The 6050-nt window shown below is 30.0% G+C and overlaps 1 long non-coding RNA gene across 1 annotated transcript in view; it reads right to left on the bottom strand.

The window, feature by feature from the left end:
* Window positions 1-3898, bottom strand: part of LOC126912392 (uncharacterized) — an 86971-nt gene extending 83073 nt beyond the window's left edge. Inside the window, exon 1 of the long non-coding RNA XR_007707079.1 lies at window positions 3576-3898. This is a non-coding gene — a long non-coding RNA (uncharacterized LOC126912392). The remainder of the gene's footprint in view (window positions 1-3575) is intronic.
* Between the last annotated feature and the right edge of the window lie 2152 nt (window positions 3899-6050).

Genomic DNA, 6050 nt, shown 5'->3' on the forward strand with positions numbered 1-6050 from the left:
ATGCACAACGTTCATAACGGATGAAAAGTATTACAATACATTACAAATACTAACTATGTAATTAATAGTTTAAAAATGAAAACGATTCTGGCTTTCTTTAGAAAATTCAAAATTTTACGGTATTTTTGTGGCTTTGCATAATTTTACAAACACTAAGAGCATAAGATTTATTTCGATACACAAACCTGGCTCGAAATCTCATCGATTTTCAAAATTCTTTCACGTATAGCAAGATTAATTTTCAGTGAGTTGCGTGGATATATTATTTAGTCGATTAATTTATAGGAACATAACTAAAATGCACGCGGTCGATAAATTACGGACACTTGCGAAACTAGGACGTAGAGAATTATTAAGAGAAAACCTTTTTATTTTTGCCAATAAACTCGAAGAATAATAATACTAAAACCTAAAAACATAAGAAAGCGTCTTATTAGTCTATTTTCATGGACTTTGTTTGGGGATACTAGATATTTACAATGTAACAGGTTAAAAAGCAAAAACCATTCGTAAAACAAAATAAAATAAATGATTTTTTAGTTAATTTACTTAATAAAATGTCTGGTCTACATTTTTTTTCTTCGCGTTCTTTTTTATGATTCAAAATAAAACCTGGCGCGCGCTCTAAATTCAAATTCCGCGCCATTTTCCCTCTGAACTACGTTCCTATCAACGTTCCCTTATGAACGTGATGAATGAATGAGGTTGCAAGGATTCGACGAACGACGCGAAGCTTGTCGATAGGAACGGTTTGAAATTTTCTGATACTAGGAGTGCAGTTTCAAGCAGAGGTACTTTATTCCCAAGTTTAATGGCTAGGCTAAAGGGGAATGATGTGTGAGCGAGACTGGTTATCTCAAACATATTTACTAAGTAAAAGCAGTTTTATGTTTATATTCAGATTGATAATTGTGTATAATATAACAAAAGAGGATAAGTACTTTAAAAATTGTTGTTTAATTTAATATAATTGTGTAATGTAGCAAGGATAAATCACGGCGCTGTGTCCGACCGAGCTGGCTCCGCGCGACAGTGCGCTGTGCTGGGCGGGCGGGAGCTGCGTCTTGGGGAAATGGTACAAGGGACTAGGGAATGTCCTACAAATTTATTAATTAAAGAATTAGTTTACAAAGTTTCGTTCTTATTTCATAGTAATGAGCAATTCGACTTTCAAAAATAAACTTTAAACTTTCAGTGTTTATTAAAATACAGATATGTACATGCATTACATAGTTAGGTAATACATAGGTACTGCCTACCCAAGAAAGTTCTTTATTTGTTATATTTTAGCAAAATTTTCAATTTTTATCTTGATTTACTTAGCTTTGTACATTCAATCAAGTGCGAACTTATTTCGATACACATAGCTGGATCAAAATCGCACCGATTTTCAAAATTCTTTCACGTATGGCAAACTTAATTTCCAATGAGTATGATGGTTATATTATTTGTAAAGTTTATTAACTAAAACATGATTGAGACGCTCGCGAATCGCGAACGTTTTGTTGATGGCGGACACATCACACGTGTACACCGTACGTACTAATATTAAAGAAAACCCTTTTACGTTTGTGATGATAAACTTAACATAAAATTGGAATATTAATTAAAACTACAAAGTAACAGCTAACTGGTCAGTTTGATTGAAGGCTAGTGGTTATATTTAGTGTTATCAGCAGTAATAGAAATTACTGTGTGTAAATAGTATCTAAATAAGAACAAAATCAACAAATAAATTGACCTGGCAACACTATGTTACCTATGTTCTTATGAGATTGTTATGGCGCGTAATTCGAATCTTGAGAGATTTGAATTTCGCGCCATTCCTATATTGCACTGAATGTATTCCTTTCCACGTTCCCTTGCTCTGCACTGAATGAATTTGCACGAGCTGTACGAGGTCCAACGCGAAGTGCGTCGATGGGAACGGTTTGGAATTTTACGATACTAGGAGTGCAGTTTCAAGCAGAAGTACTTTATTCCTAGTTTGTAGTTGATAGTGATCAAGGGCTATATCAGAACCTCTGATTTTTTGAATAAAACCAAAAGTTAAATATAAATTGTAGTGCGTCAAAAAGAGTGGTTGTACTTTTTTATGATTGTATTGTCATATTAGTTTACAATCCCATAATAAATATCGATGCATGATCTTGAATTGATAATTGGTATACCGATATTATAAAATACATAGTCGCCAGCAGGTGATCTGTGATCAGGGCGTGCGGTAGCTAGATCGCAGCACGAGAGTATAAGAAGGCCGCGAGCTGGCACCTTGACAACAAAACTTATAAGTTTGCATGCATATTTTTTTAAAATAGTGGTCTTTTATAGTATATTTTTATTGCAGTTTAGTTGTAAACTGCACTTGCTACGCTACGCTACGCGCACTCTTACTACGCCTAGTACGTAGCATTTGCCGCGTAGCACGTGCTACGAGAGGCATTCTTAATAAGTTTTATAACGTGTCAATTTAACATAATATTAAAACTCAACTCATAATATTAAAAATATTTACTTTTAAGAACATTCTATCATGCCTTTAAAAAGAGGTTAAAGTTGACAGTTGAAAATAGTTACGTGTTAATCACAGTACATGTTATTTGTGGTATAAATAAAACATATGTAAATATCTACATACACACTATAATTTGTTTGTAAGATATTAACTTTTTATTCTATACTACACTGACAAATGGTTAGAATTCACCAACCCGCATTGAGCAAGCGTGGTGATTAATGCTCAAACCTTATCTGTGTGAGAAGGGGCCTTTGGTCAGCAGTGGCCATTTACAGGCTGTGATAATGAATTTGTATTTTGTAATTTTATTGGTTTAACTTTTTAATAACTGTGATTGACATACTTAATGTATGCTTAACTTTTATACGAATGAGTTTCCGTTAATCTATTTTCCTCCGTACTTTATTTCTCCAAAGAATCTCTTAAGGGAAGTTTTTCTGAAACATTGCCATTTAAACTTTTCCTAGGAAAACATTTTCGAAGGTATATAGAAAATTAAAGTGGTATTTTATTTAACGTATTTTCTGATTACAAAAGTAAAATGACAATAAGACGGATGATCAATGTTCCAAATTAAAAAGAACATTGATATTAAAGAACGAAATCTATTTATTAGTTTTTAAGCACTTGTTAAGTGAGTATACACAAAATGAATAGTGATCAGTAACTTTCGAAACGTTAGTAATTTCACCATGAAGGACAAATTCAGGAAAATTAATTTAATATTTGTTACTACTTATGGTAATAGTAAGAAATGCATCATGAAAATATCAACCAAACCATTTCAGTAGTTGTCCTCAGCTCAGAAACACGCCCCCTTTTCAGGAAAATTGTACCAGGGCTGCAGGATTCTGAACAAGTAAGACTAAGTAGAACTGGCGCGTACATTAAACAAATCACCATTAAATTTGACTCAACAGATTTGGATTAACTACAAAATATTAAAAGAAACTATAAAATTACATTCATTAATTCTTATAAAATTCAATATTTAAATAGATAGGAAGCCATTTTTACCGACTTCACATTTTTGTGAAGTCGGTAAAAATGGGACCACCTCAGAACTATCTACTTTCGAACAAAAAAAGAATTTTGAAAATCCGTCGACAATTGACGGAGTATTCGATGAACAAACATACAAAAAAAAAACATACAAACAGCCGAACATAGTACCTCCTCCTTTGTTTGTTCTGAGGTGGTCCCATTGTCACCAAGTTAGGATTTGATGATGGGATCTTAGAGAAATCGAGGGAACTCCTCAAATATTATAGGGAACTATATAGTGATTTTGGTATATTCATCTAGAATTGAAGCATTTACAGTCAAAAAGTAACCTTTGAAGAGGTGAAACTGATGAAGAAGACCAGAAATGGCCAATGGAACTTCATACTTCATATCACAATAAAGTTAATTAAGTGACTGTGACAATACAAATAAATAAAGTAGTTATTGAGATTGAGAATTTTAACCGAACAGTCGGTGTAACAAACAAATAATACCGAGAAACACCGACTTCTGAAATTAAAGTTATTTTTAACATTTTTAGTGAAGTCGGTTTATTTTTTTGTAAAAAGTATTTTACATTATGTATAACCATACCTTACGACTCCGATGAGGACAATTTCTTCGACGCTTTAAGTTAGTTTTTATTTATTGTCCTATTTTTGTGGTTATCTATACATATAATAAAATCGTAGAAAAGTGCTGTCTGTACATTGAAAATAAAAATAAAAAAAATAGCAGGGGTTATTGTTATGTCGATGTCGAACCCAAAAATGTAATTAACTTTTTTTTTGTCTGTTTGTCTGTTTGTCTGTTTGTCTGTTTGTCTGTTTGTCTGTTTGTCTGTTCGTCTGTGCGCGCTAATCTCAGAAACGGCTGATCCGAGTTGGATGCGGTTTTCACGAATATATTGTGGGATGCTTAAATTTACATTTAGTGTTTGTTTCATGTCAATCGGTTCATAAATAAAAAAGTTATGTCAAATTAAAGAATCACGTCGAACATTCTATGCTTATACCATTAATCTCCGCAACTATTTGACGGATTTGGTTGAAATTTGGTACAGATATAGTTTAGAACCTTAGGACATAGATATATTTTTATTTCAAAAATCAAAAAATAAAATAAAAATAAAATAAAAATAAAATAAAAATAAAATAAAAATAAAAATAAAAATAAAAATAAAAATAAAATAAAAATAAAAATAAAAATAAAATAAAAATAAAATAAAAATAAAATAAAAATAAAATAAAAATAAAATAAAAATAAAATAAAAATAAAAATAAAATAAAAATAAAATAAATTAAAAATAAAAATAAAATAAAAATAAAATAAAAATAAAATAAAAATAAAATAAAAATAAAATAAAAATAAAATAAAAATAAAATAAAAATAAAAATAAAAATAAAAATAAAAATAAAAATAAAAATAAAAATAAAAATAAAAATAAAAATAAAATAAAATAAAAATAAAATAAAAAAAATAAAATAAAAAATTAATTTATTCCGGACATACAGCGCCATCTATTGTTCAATTTCGTACTTATAGTACGGAATTGAACAATGTCGGGCTGTTCCTATACTCCGTAGATAGATGGCGTTGATCGCGCAATGGTGTAATTACAATTGTTCAGTTCATGTTATTGTTTTAATTCATTGGAAATTTGTTTTTACAAAATAGTAAAAAGCAATGAAAAATATAACATAATACAACTTTTAGTACAAAGAAAACGCTCTAACGGAGTATAGATAATTCTATGTCGATCGTTACACGACTTCGGTTCATGTTATTGTTTTAATTCATCGAAAAAAGTTAACAAATAGTAAAAAGGTATGAAAAAAATTATATCAATATAATTAAACTTTTAGTACAAAGAAAATGCCCGAACGGAGTATAAATAAATAATCCAAGTTGTCTTTATCCTCGATAGATGGCGTTGGGATCGAAATAGATTGCGCTATGGTTTTGTTACAATTATTTGGTTGGGTATCGGCCGAGCGCTTCGGTACTATTGTAGAAAATGTGTATTATCAGTCGTATGATTATTTGTCTGTAGTGGTCCTGCTGTTTCGTATATTCTAAATTGGTTTCGTTGTATTTGTCAATTAATAAGTTTATTTGTTGGGTTTTCCTGGTTTTCTGGTTTAACTTTTTAACGTAGGTTTAGTTTGATATCGATTATTATTAGTTACTGTAGTTAGTAAATTGTAAGTCTAATTTATAAATTAATTAGATTAGATTTAAGTCGTTTCTTTTAAATTATTTAGTTTAAGCTTGGTTATTATAGCATAAAGGATAGGTTCTAATATAATTTCTTTTTTAATTGTTATAAATTCGTAATTCGTAGCTTTCTTTAGTTTTAAGTTAGTTTTCATCTTAAGTTCGGAAAGATTATAATATTTCTTTAGTTAAAGTCCGTTTTTAAACTATTTTTTCAATGCCCTAAGTGAGTATACATCTATTAAAATCAAACGCAGAGCTCATTATGTTGATTTTTGAAGAGTTCCCTGGAATATCTTCTACATCTCAT

Source organism: Spodoptera frugiperda, chromosome 25 (assembly GCF_023101765.2).
Source record: "Spodoptera frugiperda isolate SF20-4 chromosome 25, AGI-APGP_CSIRO_Sfru_2.0, whole genome shotgun sequence".
NCBI classification, from domain to species: domain Eukaryota; kingdom Metazoa; phylum Arthropoda; class Insecta; order Lepidoptera; family Noctuidae; genus Spodoptera; species Spodoptera frugiperda.